General features: G+C 43.6%; 1 protein-coding gene across 4 annotated transcripts in view; it reads right to left on the bottom strand.

The window, feature by feature from the left end:
* lrp4 (low density lipoprotein receptor-related protein 4) overlaps positions 1–20,859 on the bottom strand; it is a 109,425-nt gene that overhangs the window by 73,826 nt on the left and 14,740 nt on the right. The window contains exon 1 of one of the 4 annotated variants that reach the window (XM_085275901.1): positions 11,091–11,186. The exons of the other annotated variants lie outside the window; for them this stretch is intronic. The gene's annotated coding sequence lies outside the window, so the exon portion shown is untranslated. Of the gene's footprint in view, positions 1–11,090; positions 11,187–20,859 lie in introns of those variants that run through there. 4 annotated transcript variants of the gene reach the window in all.

Here is a 20,859-nt window from a genome sequence, read left to right as displayed (position 1 = left end):
GAGAGCAGGCGCTGGGGTCCAGCTCTGTAATATCCAGTTATAAACTGACGCAGCATGAAGGGCTCCACTAACCTCCCCCACACTGGCACCAGAGCCTCAATGATGTTAACATTTGGGATTTGGGGCAAAAATTGGGCTTGTAAAATTTCAGATCTCCGAGTGAGAGTTTGCCAGACTCCGTAAATTCAACTCTTTGTTTTCTACATCACTCCAGTGGTCGGCCATTAAAGTGAGCTGCCATATTAGGAGGCTTCAAACAAAGACACACATGTAAAAGACACTTATTTCTGGGCAAGACTCAGTCTGGCAATTAAATCTCTGATTACCAGTCATACTAGTCAACACAGATTTGAAAACAGCTGGACTCCCCCCCCCCCCCCCATCCAAGAAAATAACACTATCCATGGTTTTATTACACAATAAATCAATGCTCTTATTTTGAAAGTTTAGTTCAGTAAACATAGGCCCTTCCCGTTGCACATTGCCATACTGGCAGGCTAACCAGTGGTGGTTCTAGATATCATTCAGCGTCTGCGCCAGCCAATGAAATCTCTAGTTATTAGTGAAATAAAGAGTTTGATGTAAACTAGACAGACTAAGTAAAAATCATACTCTCACTAGGTAGGCCAAAAATTTGTTGACAATATCGGCGATTCTCTGAATATCATTTGGATTTACGGCTGTTTGATATAACGATATATATCAGATGATATATCGTTTCATTTTACACTATCGTTTGTTTCGTGGTGTTGCAAAATAAACTGTTTACGGCAATATTTTTTCATCGTTTTGATGGTCACTGTAGTGGCTATATTAATTTCTCTCTTTCTCTTATATTTAATATAACCACACCACAGACGGACAAGCGTCTGTTTTTATGCGTTGTCGTTAGCAACAACGACGGTAAAGGTTTTTCCCCACAGCATGCCGTGTAATAAATACTCACAAACAGTGGCCATTAAACTTATGTCTAAAAATGTATAGTTTCATGCATCAGTTAAAACACTCGACTCCAGGTACATGACGCCCAGCTGCAAACACTTCACGCAAGTCAAGCTGCCCGAGATTCACAGAATTTACAGAAAATGTTAAATTTTTGTGATTTATATCGTTATCGGGAAGTAGAGCTGGGCGATAGAACGATAACGATATGTATCGCGATATAACTTTTACTCGATAGAGAAATTAAGCTATCGCGATAGACCTCGCCGCTCTTGTCCTCTTAAAAAAAAAAAAAAAAAAAAAGGTCAGCCAATCCAAATTAAGTAGCGCAGAGCCGAACCAATCACAGCCGCAGCGTCACGTCGCGTGACTTGTTACGTACAGCACAAGTGCCAAGCCGCACGTGTGTTTGTTTGGGAAGCAGCCAGCGGGTAATGGAGCCAGCGCGTAATGGAGGAAATGAGTGTGCCGACTAGAAAAATCAACCGAGCGTGACCGAAGAGAAAACAGATGATGGTTCCAATGCCGGAGAGATTGTCGAACGGAAGAGCCATAGAAGTTCCGTAGTGTGAAGGTATTTCGGCTATTTCAAGTCTGACAAAAAACAGAGTAGCGTGCACTGTAAATTGTGCCGAAAGCAAGTCTGGAAATACAATAAACTGGTGCATGCGTCACACTGTGCGCCACGTTATTGTTTCGGTGAAATGAATTTCTACAATACTGTTACTGTTAATTCTACTCTCTGCAGTGTTTAAATGCTTACATATACACACAGTTAGTCCCTCCACACATACGACTCGGTTCTGCTTCTATGCCCCAGCTTTGTTTACTTTTTCCCACCGAGGCTTCTAGACTTCTGATTGGCCAACATTTCTGCACGGTTAGGAATCTAGCGCCACCTGCTGCTTTGGCATGTTCATAGCAGCGTTTTCCTTCATTTCTGCCTTTTATGTGTGGACGGGATTATTTTTTAAAACGAAAACGGAAAATCTCCGTTTTCAAAAATACCCGTGTACGTGTGGACGTAGCCTCAGTCTCTGACTGGAAGCGCTAATTCGTCATTCGGCTTTTGTCAGACTAAAGTAACTGTTAAAACTGTTTGAAAAGCTAAGCTATACAACAAGGAGAGATTGAGAATTTCCTTTTAGTTCTCAGTTTATTTGATACTGACAAAAGTTAGTCAATTTTGTCTGTTCTTCTGTAAAACAAACTAAGATTTATTTTTAGAATTAATATTTTGTTTCTAAGTGGAATTGACAATTTAGTCTGTTTCGTTTGTTCTATTTTGAAACTTAAACGCTTTAGCGGCTGCCTTTTGTGTAGTTTGCAATATTTGCCTTTATTTATCTGAAAAAGTCTCATGTTCCTTAAGTACATCTACCCTGTTGAACTTATTATGGGAAATAAATATTTAAATAAAAACAAGCTGCTGATTATTTCACATTTTATTTGTGAGCAACGGCACATTTAAATCTTACAAATATAGTTATTTGGCTTATATCGTGATAGATATCGTTATCGCCTGAAATGAAAAAAACATATCGTGATATGAAAAAATCTCATATCGCCCAGCTCTATCGGGAAGATAGATGTCTTATATCAGGATATGAGATTTTGGTCATATCGCACAGCCCTATTTGGATTCATTTTCTATCCTCCTCTTCTCCAATGAAGAAGATCTTAAATGTTTAGAAACCTTGTAGGACAGCCACCCTGGACCCTACGGGACAACAAACCCCTGAAGCATTCCAGAGGCGGTGGGAGAGCGGAGAGTTTTTTAGGGCGATGGGGGTGGAGGGATGTTAAATTGGTGACTTGGAAGGCAGAGGCTTTCCAGAAGCGAAGCGGACAACCTGTGGTTGGGGTTGAATTCTTTCCCTCTCTGGCTCCTTTTAGAAAAGAGGAGAAAACAGCAAACACAGACCCCTCCATTCACAGTAATTTATCCCTATGACCAGGCCTTCTTTACCGGCAGCAATAGCCCCCTTCCGGGGCTGCCCAGCAGGATGCCTGCGAGTGGCGTGTGAAACTCTCCTGTCTCCTTCAGCTCAAAAGGGAAGGATGAACAATGGCCCTCGCCAGGCACTGGCTCTGAACAATCCCTCACTCTGCTTCACTCTCTGCTTTACTTTCTCTGTCTCTAAAAGCAACCACAAGCTATTCCTCTCAGAGCACACATTCCTTTATCCATCCAATATACTGTCCATCAGAGGCTGGTTCCTGTTACCTGAAAGTCCTCGCCTGCATTTATCCCATCCACTTGTCTTTGCCTCAAACTTTATCATCGCTCTTGTTGGTTAACACACAGAGACACACTGTGTATCAACATGAAAGGCAGCAAGAAGCTCCCCACATTTTTCGGGGTTCTCAGGACCTCATGTGACCCTCCCACTAACCCAATCATCAAAACGTGGGCAGCTCACCATCGCTGTGCCTTAGCCCAACCATCTTTCCACCTTTGAATAAAGCCCTGCTGGATCTTTCCAGCCTGAAGGCGTTTGGATCTGACTCAGAGAGCGAGTGAACAAAGCAATTATTGGTTTGATCAGAAGCATATTTGCCTGAGACGAAATTACGACTGATTTTGATTTACTGTACCCCATGTGAGATTTCCACAACACATGGAACCCAACAGTGAAAACAAAGAAAATGAGTGTGGACAGTGAGGCAGCTTTGTGCCATTACAATAAACGCCACAGCAAGTCTTTCTCCCCAAGGCCGAGGATGTTAGCGAGTAAGCTGGGCCTCTGCGAAACATGTGGCTCATCACTTCATAGGGCGACTGTCCAACTGGCTCCAGGCTGAGAAACAGGCAAACTGCATGTCAGTCTGATCAATCAAAAAGAAAAAGAAGTGTTTCTGAACCCCTCTGTGGGAGCCAGCAGTTGGGGGAAAGAAATGTGGACAGTTTCCCGACAGAAAAGCGCCTCAGAAACAATCTGCACAACTATTGCGGGAAGCCATTTTCTCCCCAGCACTCAACCATTCACCAGCGGCTCCTACAGAGCTATTGAGCATTCACCAGGCACCTCCACATCCCCGACAAGCGCAACAAAAAGCATTTTAAAGTAACACTCCCCGCAGTTCCCACACTATTTCACCTGTCAAATGCTTACAAAACAGTCGAGGAAGGCCAAATTCTCCTCAGGGGCACTACAGCGCACCTCTTGCCAACCTCAGCCCCACTAAAGATGTTGTTACTTCTCCTAAAGAAAGAATACACAATAAATCTTTCCCACCTACTATCACGAACAACTATTCTGAGCCTCAAGGCCCAGACGGGACCTTGCACCTTGACAAGCATCACCTAAAGTAGAACAGGAAACCTAAAGAAAGCATTTCCTCATGGAGCCAGACTGTCAGCGCTCAGAGAAAAAAAAAGGATGAGTCATCTTGGGAATGATGCTCAGGAAATCAATAGAAACCAATTGTCTGTTTGAGGAAGGAGACAACAGAAAAAGGCAAAGAGAGGGCAGTGCTAGAAATTTGTTGTTGTGTTGTAGGAAATTAGAGGCATCTGCAGAGTCAGAACCTTGACCAGCTGACTGATCTTAAACTAGAAAGATATCAGGGTCTGACAGAGAGAGTAAGAGAAACTGTTGGCATCAATCATTTACTCGAGCCTTCATTCGGAATTCATAAGAACACAGCTCTGCAGGCGAAGGGTGGCGATGATACAGTCAGCTTCCAATTCAAAGGCGGTGTTGCCCTGCACGGAACAAACGGATTACTCCTATGGGCATGAAAAGGGATCATCAGAGAGAGAAAACTATGGTTATGGAGTTTTAACTTCTTAACTCAAACGCATTGTTCAACTTTTCAATGCAAATAGTCAAATGCACATATTGGAACCCTAATGTCTAAGAAATCATCTGAGGCAGCTGTATGTTATGTTATTTGTTTACCTCACTGGTCACAGCTTCTCAGTAAATGTGCAGCCCTCAATTTAACACTGATAGCAAAACTCCCACTGATGATACTTTTTTTTTTCCAATTTTCCACTGTGTGTGTAGGATGGAGAGGTACAGCTTCACTTAAGCTAATTATAGACATCTCTAACTGGTTTTGTTGCTATGCTGTGCATGTTCCATTTTCTGCGTAGCAGGAATGCGAAAGCACTTGATGTCTATAAACTAGAAGATGCAGAGGTTATTTAATAATAAGGTTTAATAATGTTGTTTTGAAACAAGGTATTCAGCGTCTGTCCTAATTCATGCCACCAGAGCATTCTACAGCACGACAGTTCGGATTAACTCCGGGAGGGAAAGTTGAACATGACAGAAAGCTTTTCACGCGTCTGGAAGGAGAAATGACAGCAGCCCACTCCGCTGCCCTAATAAACCTCCTGTTTAAAGAGACGACACAAATATTTGCTTTGTCAGTCTGCGGCGCTTAACCTGCCACAGCCTTCACATCACACTGCAGTGAAGATGCGAGTTATGGATCCCCTGAGGTTGGAGAATAATTATGCAACTGCACGATAACAACTGTCAATAGAGCATCAACCCCCATCAGAAAGCGAAAGAACAATGCCCATCAGAGTCCTGGTTTGTAGATGCTGCAGTCATCAAATTAGAACCTGATCCTATTTTTCGATTTTAGCTCCCCACCTTGATCAACAATAAAAGCTAAAACAATGAAGGGTTTTCGTGTCCCAAGCCGTTCTCCGTCATTTAATATCTGCCTTGGAAGCTGTGGTCCTATTTTAGACTCTCATAAAAGCAAAATTTGGATGTAACTCAATAAATGTTAATTTGGCCCGGGGCATTTCAGAAAATGAAGACATCAATCTTCATGCAGCAGGCCCCCCACACACACACACACACACACACCACCCCCAAAGACCCAAAAACAGCAGCAGTATAATGAAAGCGAGAGAGAGGAAATAACACAAGAGGAGAGTTTTATCAACATCACTCTTGTTTTAAAAGTCCAGGCCCTCTGTACACTTTTATTAAATCCATCTTTCAGGATGACAGGAAAAGCGGAAATGTCATAACGGGCCAAATCGCTAAACACAGATCCAATGAGGCAAAAAAGGAAACATTTACAAAATGTTTTAAACAGAGAAATGGTTTTGGCAAATCTATTTGGAGTAGGAAATCAAGACAACAAGACAAATATAGCTAAAGCTTTTTTTTACCTGATATAACCCAAGTGATAAAGACCTACTTTATGTAACTGGATCTAAAGCTGGGTGGTTGTGGCTCTTTACAGAGGGTTTGTGGTTTGATCCCTGGCTGTATCCTTGAGCAAGATACTAAACCCTGATTGGCTCTGCAATGTATTCATCAGTGCGAATGTTAAACATGTTAATATGTAGAAAAAAAGTGCCATGTCCCCACATCAATGACAGAGTGACACAAAGTGTTTACATTCCCTAACACTGACACAAGCCCAAACACGCCTGAGAGCAAAAGCCACGTGCAAACCTCCGCTGACAATTTAGTGCCTAAAGATGGAGATCACTTCCATGTTATTGAAGTGATTTGGCAACAAAAGGTAAAAACCCCCAACAGCAGCGCAGCACAATACTTTCCAAAATATCCAAGAAAGCTGTTCCTGCTGAAGATGGAAACAACAAAACTTGTTTCACTCCTCCAGGCACAAAAAACACACTAGAGTAGAACCAGGCTGTGACGGCACGTGAGGAAGGAGGAAATGCCAACGGCTGGTGATGTGGGACCCAAATATAAACAAATGACCTGACCAGACATCACTGGAGCACCTGATAGATGCCCTCTATCTGACAGGAAGAGCAAATAGTGGATGCTAGTTACCAGTTCGGTTACATGGTGGAAAAGGAGCACTCTCAGCAGCTCAAGCCAGGATATAGAATTCCAGGTAAAAAATATTTTACAGTTTTACAATGTGACAACACAGGTCCACCCTAAATCATACCCCACTTTATCATCCTGGTGGACACTAATGCCAAGTGTAAAATACAAAATGAAGAGCATGTTGAACACAAAAACACCTGAAACTGAGGCTATAAAGCCACTAGGAAAGTGTTTACTAAGGTCATAGATTTAGGCAGCAGAGTCCCATACACTTTTATTTAACCAAACTTCATCAAGCAATCAGAGGATCTGCCCCACACTGGTCATAAGAAAGAAAATACAGGTTTAACACATTTTTCACTGGATATATATATAGAAGTAATACTAAAAAAAATCTGTTAGGTGCTAATGAATTCAGAACACTGATTTGAGTCCCAGCTGATCTTTTGCTATTTTCATGCAAAGCAAAATATTTTCCCATGAGCCCTAGCTGCAAGACGAGAAGTTAAAGGTCAATCTTCCTCATTTTATTTTTACTGTATTTGCACTGTGAGCCCGACAAGTCTGTCTTGCCGTCTTGACATGTCTCACTTTAGATCCATTTGTTTTGGGCTTAGCCATAACAAAAACCTGAGAGACAGCCTGCCTTTCGGACAAATGGACTGACGGTGTAATATTTTACTCTTAGTACAGAGTGGATCGTTCTCCCGACACATACATGCCTCAATTATCCGCTCTGCTCTGTACTTGCCACACCTCCATCTCACTGTCCTGAATTTCCTTATTGGTGCCACAGCTCCTTCCCACCAGTCCTCTTCATTCTTCCTCCCTCCTTCTTATACCGTCTCTATGCTCCCTCTGAAGCTCTTCCCACAAGTATGTTATCGGTCCTGACTGATTTCAGACACCCTTGATTAAAAGAACGGCCCTGTCTGGGCCACTTTGACTCACACACACACCATGCAGGCAGAAGACCGGCAGAAGAAAGGTCTGATCTTAGCGCCGGGCCTGTATGGGCCTGCCTGCCAGCTTAGATGCCTGCAGGGTGCTGGCCGCCATGCTTGAGAACACACACTCTGAAACACATGCGGCCTCCCCTGTTCCCATCAGTGAGCTGAATGTGGCATAACAATCATTTGTTAAGTGAAACTGTAATAATTGCCTGTTATTGTTGGCTGTTGTTGTTGCAAAGCAGCAAAGTTTTGGGGAAAAGTGATAATGACAGAGTACGCTGCAGAGTATGTTACAAAACACAGATAAGACACAGATCAGGGTTATAAACTGACAGTGTTACTTTCAAGAATTAAATGTAACCTTTTTTTTTTCCTCTTTTTTTTTTGCCACTTCAGATTTTCATTGGCTGGCTGTCATGTTTTTTACTTAAGAAACAATTCTAAACTGAAAAGCTCTTCCTCTGTTTCTGCTGGCAAAAGCTGCAGACAAACAGCTTCTGTTGTCTGGAAGTGAGAGACAATGAACGTAACCCCCAGACGTGCCTAAAGAATTCAACCCGTAATGATTAAAGCAGTTTTTGGTAACTCATTGGCTTGATTTTGGTAATAGCACCCTCTGAAGCTGCCTGAAATGTCTTCCATCCATTCATGCACACACACACACGCACACACATTCAATTTAACATATAAAGCATGTGTTAGCACAGACAATAGCGATTTTCTTTTTACTTTTGCATTTTGTCTACTGCACTTTCCCCCGTCCTCCTGCCTCGTTGTCACAATTCGTACTGCCGTGTCTCTTCCTCGTTCTGCTGCATTTGAAGATTCTCCACACAACGTGAACGCGGCCCACTTTAGAGATGAAATGAAAGGGAGGAAAAAAACAAGACGATAAGTGCAGAGAGAGTTACAAACCACTGTGCTTTGGAAGAGAGGAATGTGGAGGAGGAACACTGGCAGCAATCGCTACTGATGGAATATTCTAGACTTTGATTAAAGACGGAATCAAAGGAGAAACTCAGACTTTCTCTTTTTGTTCTTCTTCTTCTTCTATTCTACCAGCCTCCGACCTCGCCATCCCTCAGCCCAGATTTTTTTTAAGTCAAAGAAGTGAATGAAGCAGAGGATTGTGGGGAAGCAGGCAAGTTAAGAGATGCAAAAAAAAAAAAAAAAAAAAAAGCAATCCTTTCATGACTGCAGTGAGCTGGGAGATCAGATGTGTGCTGAAAGCAAGCATCATGTATTCACTGTATTCACAGCATCTGCGGGTGCTAAACAGAAGGAAGATGATGGTGATGAAGCGGCTGGGAGAGGAGGCTGGGGACGTAAACAAATTTGCTTTCTTTCTCTCTTTACAGATGATGCCGTTTGCTTTCTGACTTTTTTATCTTTTCTTTTTTTAAGTAATGAGGCTTTGAGGCAGACAGGTTTCAGCAGGATGCCAGCTTCATTGGTGTTTTTTTTTTCCTAAAACAAATAAATAAATAAATGAAATATTCTTTTGTGGATCTCTTTCCTGCCCTTTCTTCAGTGACAGAACAGCATCTGCAGCAGCACATTCTGCTGGAACACGAAACAGCTGAGATTGGGAGCGATGTTTAATGAACAACCTGCTGATCCTCATCGGACCTGCAGGCAGACGAGCCCAGAGTTCAACCTGATGACAAACAGAGTTCCTTTTGTGTAAGGAGAAAAAAATAGAAAAGAAATGCAACAATGAGACTGACCTCCAGACAGGCCAGAGAAATAAAACCTGTAATGATTAAAGGACCTTTTAGTAAATCATTGCCTGCTTTGCACTGCAAAACCCTCTCAAGTCTCCTGAAAGAATGGTAAAAGTGGAGGCGGAGGAACAGATAAAGAGAAGGGCAAGCTTTTCCCTTTTTCTTTTTTTAAGTGCAGCAGCCGGTGAAACGATATGTGCTTGAGGCTCATTAAGACGAGAGGCGCTGGATTCATTTAATCTCCCTGTACCCACAAAAAAAAAAAAGAAAAGAAAAACGCTTCACAATCGATCAGCTGTGGCCATCTAGGTCCTGATGGCAAAACAGACAGCCGCTCATGCACGTGCGCACGCACGCAGCTCTCGTTAACTTAACAAAACTGTTGCATTGGTCGTTCTCATTAAGTGAAAGACAGACGGACGTGTGATGCTCATTTAAGCTTTAAGACGAGGATTTAGATACACTCTCCCTCCTTGGTTTCATTTGCCTGGCATCATGCTCCTGCACTTCTGATCCGATTAGGATGTTTGGAGGTGTACAGCGCTGCCGCAATGAGATTTGGATTAGCGGCAGCTGAGGATTCGGGTCGGGAAGCATACATCAGACCTCGACTGGGGAAAAAAAAAAAAAAAAAAAAAAAGGGAACAGAAGTTCACTTTAAATGAGGAAGCAGTTGTGTGCCAACTAATCTCACATCAGATAAAGACATAAGACAAGCTCAGCACTACTAAAATAATGAGATTTGGGAGTGCAGCAAACATTCCTGCAATGGACTCCAAAGGAACAGGAAAAACCACAGAGTCTACACAGCTGCAAACAGACACGTTCTTCTGAACTGTCTGAGAACTAAAGTGAAAACACTGAGCCTGCACAATCTCCCAATCCTAAGGAATCAACACACACACACACGTTGGGACAACAGCCTGGGGGTGTCCGATTGACTATAGGTCTAACATGCAGCACACTCTGTTCATTATTACATGTGAGCAGGATGCTCAGGTGTTTAAGAGGCGTCCCAGAATGATGTGGTTCAGAAACCAAACCCGCAGATTAAGGAAATGAAGCTGAGGCCTCTTTGTCCGTCTTCACACTTCAACACTGAGCTGGGAGCAATTAGCCACTTACGGCAATTGTGGTGAAACACACACACACACACACACACACACACACACACACACACACACACACACACACACACACACACACACACACACACTCAGGACTGACTGAGAAACACATGTTCTTTCTCCCGTATCTTGTATTCACGATCTGTCCCTGTCCGAAGCACACATACACTATCCCATTACATGAGCCCCCAGGCCCAGCTTGCAGGCTGAAAAGCCCAATTTGTTTATTCCTGTGGGGATTACGGGGAGGGAGGGTAGAGGGGGTGAAATGCATCTAACAGAGCGCAGGGGCCCCCTCGACCAAAGCTCTTTAATTACTGCTCCTCCTTGCCACCACCCCCCCATCCCTCCCCAACACCACAGCCTCCCGGAACTCAGCCACAATGAACTTGAGCTACAGTTAACTGCACAGCCACTCTCGAGGTGTGTGTGTGTGTGTGTGTGTGTGTGTGTGTGTGTGTGTGTGTGTGTGTGTGTGTGTGTGTGCGTGTGTGAGTGAGAGTGAGAGAGAGTGAGAGATATATGGACAGAAAAGGAGTAAGAAAGATCACCAACAAAACTCACATCCCCCATAATACTTCTTTCCTCCTCAAAGCATTCCAGCTTGGCAGAGGCCAGCACAGAGCAGCGAGCTTCGACTAAACCAACATCATCCAGTTCATCACACCAACACCACTGCTTTACCTGTACAGTTCATACACCTGTGTAAAGAGCAACAAGAAGACAGTTTCAAAAAGACACTCCTTTATTCACATATTAATGAGAGTTTTCGTTTTGGAAAGGTTGGAAGATGCAGCTGCTTAAACTTTTTCCTCAGCGCAGCATCCCTCATAATTGATCCGTGCCAGCCAAACAACCAGCAAGAATACCTCCTAAAGGGCTAATAACAAGGAATGTTTACAATATTATTATAAATATTAATATTTATAACCTGCTGATGTGGTAGACTTTAGAACTGCTCACTTTCACTTTGCTTTCAGTTTCTGTAACTCTCCCTCGTTGCATTTTTTTTTTTTATATCTCCATAGAAAATTTTTCTATGGAGAGTTCCTGCAGTTATTGTGGTTGTTCCACCATGCACTATGCAGCTAACTAGGCTAACCCCCAGGAAAACAAAACAGTTATCCTCTTCCTCTTTCATAACTGAAATTCAATGGGAGAAACGCTGATGCAGTACTATAGTAAGTAAAGAACATTTCTTTCACAATGGTAAGTAATTCCCAAAAGGGAAAAAAAACAAACAAACCACAATTTAAATAAATCACACATCTTTAAAAAATATGTCAGAAACTGGAATGCAAATAATAAATAAACAATAACAAAAGAAAAAATCTGAAAACTCAGACATCATCTTTCTACAATAGGTTACTTTTGTAGAAGCAGGACTATGTTGGGTTATATTTGTGCTTCACAGATGGTGACTGATTTAAAAAGAGCACCAACCTAACCAGCATCACAATCGTCTAATTAACTAGCCTAAAGCTTATTTCAGCTCCTCCCACACAAAGGGTCGCCACAGTGTATGGATCCAAGTATTTGCTTTGGCAGATTTGTACATCAGAGGCTCTTCCTGGATTCGTGTCACCAGGGATCTTTCCCACGTTAGATGAATCTGTCTAACCACTATACTATGGCACCACAGACAGACAGACCTGCCTGAAAGTGACAAAAATAGTCAGAAAACAGTGTTTTTAAGAGGCAGGTGTCAGGTAATTTCAGCTATCATCTCCTAAGTTAGCAGTGGTAGCACCTGCAGCATTCTTTCCTTGCAGACTGATATCTGAACTGCTCAGGTTGCTCTGGTCTCGTGGTCGGTGTACTGTGACGCAGCTTAAATGCAACCGTTCCTTCTTTGGATCAAAGTACTGCTGAACTGTGCTGTTTGCACCACTGTCGTGTGTATTTGTTTACAACTGTCCATCATTGAGACACAGACAGAGAAGGATGCTGTCATCTGTCTGTGTCTAGATAACATCTCAGACCCAACAGCTAGCTGAGATTTTACAAAAACAAACTATGGCTAATTCGTTCAACTAGTGGTACCAAATTTTGTGTCCCACAGACAAAAACAATTCTGCTTTATCTCCAAAACTGACATCAATCAGATACATGTTGCCCGTAAAAGATTATATAAATTTCCCTCTGCAGTGCTGTGCTGTTCCCACAATGCCTGGTGGGGCTCCAAACAAAAAGACCCCGGGCAGCCTCGACCACAGTTAACCATGTTAAAGAAACAGTGGAGCAACTCTTTTTCTTCTTTGTGCACTCATTTCTGTGTATTTCACTCACTCTCCCCCTTTCTTTTCTTCACCCCACCATCACTGCCACCAACCTCCTCTCACACGAGGAGGTACAGAGGAGAGAGGAGAAAGAAAAACAGAGGGTGGGGGGTAGGCTCGAAGATTGATTAGAGGCAGAGAGGAGAAGTGGTTGAGTTGCACATGAAACACAGAAGCAGCCAGAGATGACTCTATTCACACTCATTAAAGAGCACCTTTCAAAGACCTCCTTCCCACACAGATATATGGAAAACAATTGTTTCTTCTCTTAAAGGCACTCTGTCAGCATGAAAATTGCTTTTTTTGTTTGTTTGCTTTTTTTGCGGGGGGGGGTCCTAGAAAGACTCCAAACATCTTGCCGCACCTCACCAAAAAACAAAATCTCAATCTGGCAGACTTTCTTCTTATATACAATCACTAAGCTTAACTTTGATACCAAGTTTATCACCTAGAAAAAAATAAAAGGCGTACTGCTAAACGACACGGCTCAGATCTTTTGGCCACTTAGACATCAAATGATTGGTCACTGCCTTTTTGAGCTTACCATGAAAACACATTTAAACTAACTTTAGCAATAAATCTCTCTTTTTCTGTAAGTACATTTATTATTGCTGCTCTTTTAATACATCTGACACTAATTTGACACATCTGACACAACATTGTCTTTGTCAAGAGCACTTGGTGAACCCCAAATCTACTACTGTTTTCAGCTCAAACAATTTCAAAACTGTAAAAAACACCAAACAGTGGCAACCTCTTGTCCCCATGCCAGGCTCCCACCACGATTTTGATGATGAAGGAATGAGAACAGGTGGCCCAGTGGCTCCAGACGCATTGACACGCAAGTAATCATCATGACAGGGGGATTTGGACCCAGAGCAGACCGCCAGAGGAAACATGATATCCCCTGACATCATGCTAGACGTTTGTTCCACAATGACACGTTTTTCTGTGCTTGGGCACACATTGCAAATACATAGGGTTTTTTAATAGTTTGTTTTTATTTTTTTAACCTCTGATTATATCACATTTTCACAATACACAGTATTCTGAAGTGTTATGCATGATGCAAATATTTGGCGTTATTTCCTGTGATTGTTAAGTGAAAGTATAAAAATAATGCTGCAAGAACTGCCTGGCAGTTACCTACAGTATACAAACTTCACCAACACCAACAGAGGAAACAATCACAGTCCTGCCCTGAGTGCTTTCTAGGAAGCGTAGAGACACTACAATAAGGAGCACTGGGCAAAAAACACAAGAACGACTTTGGACAAGAACACAACTTCTTCCAGGATTTCATAATTTGGCCTCTTTTTGTTCTTCAATGTGCGTACTGTAGACTTCTCTACAAATACCAGCTCAGGGCTCAGCATCTTTGAACTTAGTTAACTAAGCTGCCACTGATAGTGTATAAGCGCAACTTCCCCTCAACTAATCCCCTCGTAACGGTTTGCCTTGATAACCTTTTCCCTTCGTCTCTTCGCAGGCCCTTTGGCCTTTCCATAATTTCATCGTACATGTACAATGACAATAAAGGGCTATTCTATTCCTCTCTTTCAGTTGGTTTTTCTCTGCCTTCTGCACCAACTGGACCTTTAACCTTGCTCTATTTGTTATTCTCTTCAGCGTTCAAGTTCCTCCTCTCTGACCCTGGCTCAATTATTCCTTACTCGTTCCTTAGTGCGTCGTCAAAGAGTAAAGACCGCAGTTTTATAGCACTGGCTATGTTTTTTTCCCCTCATCGAACAGACATGCAGTGGCCTCCAGCTTTAGGACATCTCATCCTGACGCCAGCAGAGTAGCCCATCTCTTTTTTATTTGCCTCTTCAGTTACAAGAGAGACGATTGTTTAAGCAGAGCTGTGTTCCAGCCAAGACCTGCTATAAATCTGGGCTGATTTAGACTGCAGCAGCTTCCCGGAGAAGGCCATGGCTTTGGGCATACACTGAGATTTGATGTGCTTGATGGTCTGCCAGGGGATTTAGCTTAAGCTAGTGTAAGGATTTCAGTCATAACATTAATAATACAAATACTGCATCAATGTTGAAGCACATATAGTTACGGTTTGTGTGTGTAGGTGGAATACAGGGTAAAAAAAAAATCTTCTACCTGGCTATATGTATTATTCAGGGTTTTTTTTTTTACATTATTTTATTTATAAAAAACTGTAAGGCAATGAAATCCTAGAAAACTAATGTCATTTCGCACTGACGCTGTCCAGAGCCAGTCTGACATAAATAATGGAGAAAAAGACACACTTATGTTACATTATACACATTGTCAAACCACCCAAGATTAACACCGGAGCTACCAGCTAAAAGTGTATGCATCCATAAGCTCCAAGTAGCATATCAGCCATCAGGGCATTTGCAAAGCTGGTCAACGTCCTGGGAGGAGCTTTGGGATCAATGGGCCTGCCAAGCGGCATTAGTCCTCCTAGCCCACAGGATCCGTCTCTGCACACAAGAGCACAGGGACTTTAACTCTGATCTTATTTATGTGCACACAAAGGGCAGCACAAGGGGTCTTTTGGTGGGGCCTGTTCAAACAGAAGGCCGATGCGGATGGCTCTTTAAGGGGGCCGGCCTACATTGACTCTGGGGAAGAGAGAGTGGCTGACAGGTCAGTCTTAAAGCTTTAAAAAATGGGGCCGGGATCAAGGGGTACCGAGGAAAGGGAGAGAGAGGGAGCCTCAGCCTTCTCCCTCTTCTCCCCAGAGACCGAAGGGAGGCTTAAAAACAATGAGTCTGTGCTGTCGAGCTAAGAGGAGCCAAGAGTGAGTGCTGGCTAGGGGGACGTTAAGGCAGGGAAGGCTGCCTTGGCTGGTGGGGCACAGGGGACGGATGATCTAGAAAAAGGGCCTCCACCTTGTCCCAGCTGTCGCAAAACCCGGCACAAGTATGCGTCACATCTCTCCAACACTTTTGCCTCCTCGGGCCTCTGTCCCCTGTGCAGTGCTAAATCAAGAAATGACCCAGCCCCTATCCAGGATGGCAGGGCAGGCAATGCTTTGGGGGATGAAGGGCAAAAGATCAAAGCCCTGAGGAGAGCACCACAACAGCTCCATCCAGCTGGACGCTTCACTCCTGTCACCTTAGTGTGGGGGGTGCTGACTAGGGAGCCGTTTTGTGGGTGGGGGTGGGTTTCAGAATCATAAACCAGCATGGCACTAGGTTGTATAGCATGTGGGTGTATATGTGTGTTTATGAGGGAAAGAAGGAGGGGTTGGCTAAAGTCAGATGTGACACTGTGTGAGCCAAAGCAGAGATCTGTCATGGCTGCCATTGTTACTTAGCAATGAGACGAAGACAAGGAGATAGATCCAGAAAAGAAGTATGCGGGGGCAAAAAACTAACAGGAGGAAGAGAAGAGGGCAGAAAAGTAGACTGAGTGGAAAGAAAACCTCAAAAAAGATCAACATAAGTCGAGAGCCGGGCGCACGTGTTCTCTCAGCTCTGAATCCTAAGAAACCCACGTTCCTATATTTTTATGCACGTGCAACGCACATCTGCCCATGTGGTTGCGTGTGTGTGTGTGCGCTCACCACAAAAGGTTCCCAAATTCAAGCAACACAAAAAAAGTTGCCATGTCGTTCGTTTTATGACTGCCACAACCCAAACGTGACCCACTCACCCCACGTCCACTGACCTGGAAGTTACGTTCATTTGGGGCAGCCATTTCCTGGGTCTATAAAGGAGAAAGCGGAACTGAAGGAGACCGGGGGTGAAAATGGAGGGGCAAAATCATTAACTGCCAGCACAATGACCGTAGCTGTGTCCGAGTCCAACCCAGTGTTTTGGAGAGGTCAACCTCTAAAGATCTGACAGTCCCACAAGCAACACTGAGCCTTCACTAAGGGGAAAAACAGCCCTCTGACAAGACTACAGACAGAGGCGAAGAAAGTCTATAAACAGCTGGCTGCTCACAGACAACAAAGGAAAAAACTGCCAGAGGCACCCGCTTGCTTCCAATGAGTTAAAAACTGAGCCAAACTGAATGAGTTGCTGCTTTGAGAATCATGCATGATAATTCTGGTGTATCAGACAAAAAAAACAGAAGATCTCCGACCTCAGCTACCGTCATTGGAACATTTCCTCATTCTTGCACTTCAGCTATCAGCCTTCTTGGTCCCATAGCATCAGCATCCAGCCCCAGGGGCCATGAGGTAAGGCCATGCTGGAGTCAGAAACTCTTGTCTGGGCATGACAGTCTGGCGCAGTTGTTCCTGGCTTGGAACAGATCTAGAACTTGAGGTCTGCCGGTAAAGCAAGCTCCAGAGCAGTCAAGGTTACATCAAGGACCAGACAGTCAGACTCAACTGAGAAACTCTGGCAAAGCTCCAATCTTCTTTTCAGTGCCAACTACTGCTTAAATCTAAGCTACGTTCAAGCCCAAGTCCAGTATGGCCGATAACATTCATGGTACTCTATCAGTGTTGCTGTCCCTCATCCCCAAGTCACCCCGTGGTGCTGTCCCAATGTTCCTGCAAGGGTTACCAAATATAAGACGTGGTTGGAAATAGCTCAGATTAGCCTTTGGCAAAGTCAAATGTGTGTTAGAAGAGATGTGTGTGTGTGTGTGTGTGTGTGTGTGTGTGTGTGTGTGTGTGTGTGTGTGTGTGTGTGTGTGTGTGTGTGTGTGTGTGTGTGTGTTGGATAAGGAAATAATCAAGTGGCTGGATAGGAGACAGGGAAGAGAAAGAAACTCAATAAATAACAGCTAAGAATCACAGGTGAGGCACTTACTCTTACCCTTCGTTCACCTTCAATTTTTCTGATTTCTTTTGGGGTTTACTATATATCATCACTTCAATACTTGACAGTTCGTCCGGTGCTGTCTGACAGAGCCACATCTGAAGTGGTTATAAAAAACTATCAAGAATAATAAACCTATTTATATTTCAAAGTAAATGGAAGACCGTAAACTAAAGCACAACACAGCCTGGTAAGAAGCTAGTATTGCAGCTGTGTTATGTGCAGGTTGAATCCAACACTGAATTAGAAATCAATTCCTACTCAAAAAGGCACCTTACGGCGGAAACGCTTCTATGTCGAGAACCTCTCAGCGGAGTGAATCAGTTACACGTTGATGGTTCAGCTTCCTCTCGTGAAGCCCACACACTGAGATATAGATGCACATGTAGAGCCAAAAAAAGGGATGAGTATATTTAGCATCTCTTCCTTTTGATGTTCACCCCTTCGCCTCCCCCAGCCTGCATCTCGCTTTCGCACTCTCTCTCCCTTTCTAGTGCCATTGCTCTGCAGATAAGAAGCGCTTCTTCTCTCCCAGAGGAATGGAAATATCTGCAAGGACATTGTAAACACAGTAAACAGGGCACAACACCATTAAGTTGTCCGTGACTCAGCGCTGGCACAGACATCCTGAGCTGCTGCTGCTGCTGCTGCTTTTAACAGGAGCAGCAGCAGCAGCACACTTGTCTTTAGGAAAGATAAAGCAATTTCAGTGCAGAATGGGAAGCATATTTGATGTAGCTGCTTTCATGTCACTATTCTTTGGTCTCGCTGACCCATAATGCTTTTCTGCAAAGTGATCCAAGTTAAGCCGATCTTTAGAAAAACTAAACTGCTTGATAGGTCAGCAGCCTTTCAAAGCACTAAAACAATGAGACGAGTAAAGAGATGCTGATGTGTGTTGTGAATGATTCTTTTCTTTTTGACTTTTTGATTTTAAATATTATATTTAATAGACTTGTCGAACATTTTAATAAACCGGGCAGCAGCAGAACAGCACGTGTTGTATATTAACTAAAAGTGTTTGGATCAAGAGTAGTTTGACAAGAAAGCATCAGCACTTCTCTCCTGCTATTCATCACAATTAGTGCAAGCATTGTTCTCAGGAAGAACACAACAGAGCACTGCTGAATTCAACATGCCTGGGCTCCTTCTCTTCAAGAGGAAAACTAAGACAACTGTAAGCCTAAACGGTATAAAGAACATAAAATCAATTGCTGAACATTACCATTTGCTAAATAAATACACCAGTTTTGTTTCAAAACAAATAATCACCGCTAGCTGAAAACATGGAATGACAAAAGGATTAGGTCCTAATTTGGTCTGAAGCACTTCCTTCATACTCTCTGTACAATGTTGCACGTTTCAATTGGATCTGAACAAATTAGTGGTGCATCATGTGTTGCATCGGCGTTAGCCAGTCTGACGCTGCACTGAATGGTGGCTCTGTTGCAGAGCAGCGAGCCCTGAGCCGTCTGGCTGATAAAGAGCACGAGGTCAGCACTTGATGTCCCCTGGACATTGTCTTACTTTTTATCTCAGTGCTCTGTCAGTAGTCCGTTCGGGTAAAAAAAAAGGAATTAAGGAAATGGAAAAACTACCATTTTTGTGTCTCATACCATATGACCTGACCGACAACTTTGCTGAGAAGAGACACAAAAACTAAGTATTTGAATTAAAAACAGGTTATTTCAGGTTCTCGCTGCCTTTGTTCTCTGTGAAGTTATTTAGGTCAACTTTCCATTTATTAGTGATCAAAGATCAAGGAGTATCAGATGAAGTGTAGCTGGGCCAAAATAGCAGAGGCCCATCCAGGATATTATTCGCATATCAAGTGAGAGTTCTACAAAAGCCATGGCTCATCTCTTCATGCTGCAAACACCATTCCTAATTCTTGCTGGTGCCGACCACACCACTGTGTATTTTTGTGCTGGAGTAACAGCTGTGAAGCAAAATGATACGGAAGAATTGACTCCAACCTACACTGGGCCGCATGAAGGACATTTCACACTCCAGTTGCTCCTACTGAGAAGGCACCAGAAGGTAGATGACAGGTACAGCATCCACCCATCATCCTGACCGCCGCTCCCTTCCTGAACACGAGCAGAGGTTAGAAGCAGTTCAAGGGTAGGGGGAGGATTTGTTTGCATTCCTGGGCCGTTTCTGTGCTGCCTAAGTGGTCAGACAGGTGTTTGTGCATCCTGGAGGCACATAACCTCTGCGTCCTCCTTGGAAGGGGGACAGGTCACTCGATGCGGGGGAAGAGCGCATTTGTGCACAAGGGGGGGGGGGGGGGGGGGGGGGGGGGGGGCGAAATGATCAAGCACACTCCTCCGTCAAGAATAGCCTTCACCCAAAATCCCCGAGGCAGGAAGAGGAGGAGGCAGGGTGCTGACACCCTACACCTGAGCCCGAGTGGGTAGTGGGGGCAGTATGCAAGTGGTATTTGAGAGACTGTGTAGCATCAAGCCTTCAAGTAGACACCGAAATGGTCACAAGGGTTTCATTCCAATAGCTAGTTCATTTTAAATGTGGTTAAAAAGAAAATCTCGAATAGGTTTGAAATTGGATTTGACATTCTGATTCATTTGTTTCAAAAAATAAAATAAAAACAGTCTCATCCCAAAATCTAAACATCTGCTCCTTGGCTAGTTTGAAAAAACAGGGCCAGCAGAACAACTAAAACTGACTTCTAATCAGCTTATCAGATAAGAGTGAGTAATAAAATTATATCACATTTGCTAATCTAAATTAGTAGAAGTCACAGCGCCACACAGCTTGGTGTCAGAGGGGAAGCTAGCAGAGAACAAAGCCGTCAGAGCAGTAGACTGCTTGTATGGCTCCGTCACATACAAACTCGCAGGCCTCACTCATAAATCAATTCTATCCGGCTGGGGTGGCAGAAGAGAGCCAACACTAAATCCAATTATAAAAGGAACTGGCACCACTCAGCTTGATGACAGTATCCACCTTAACGCCCGAGGGGAACGGCCGTATGAGGGGTGCCAGCTTCAGCTGTGGCACCAGAGACGAAGGCAAACAACAGGGGGGGAGATGTTGGGGGTACATATGCGCATTTATTACAATCAACAGGCTGAGTTGAGTGGTTCCTAGCTGGTGTGAGTATGTTTTTGTGGCACTCTGCCAGAGGCACATATCTAAGGGCTGGACAACGATCACCGGGCACCAGCTGAACCTTTTTATTCCCGCAACTGCTGGGCAATAAGACTGCACCCTGGCACCTGTCTCACATACACGCACACACCCTAACATAAAAACGAACACAACAGAGGCAAATGC

This window comes from Mchenga conophoros, linkage group LG1 (assembly GCF_057382185.1).
Source record: "Mchenga conophoros isolate Kocher_MC1m ecotype Shallow Benthic linkage group LG1, M_conophoros_male_GT1.1, whole genome shotgun sequence".
Taxonomy (NCBI): domain Eukaryota; kingdom Metazoa; phylum Chordata; class Actinopteri; order Cichliformes; family Cichlidae; genus Mchenga; species Mchenga conophoros.
Note: the sequence above shows the minus strand (reverse complement) of the source record. Positions and strands in the feature narration are given on the sequence as shown.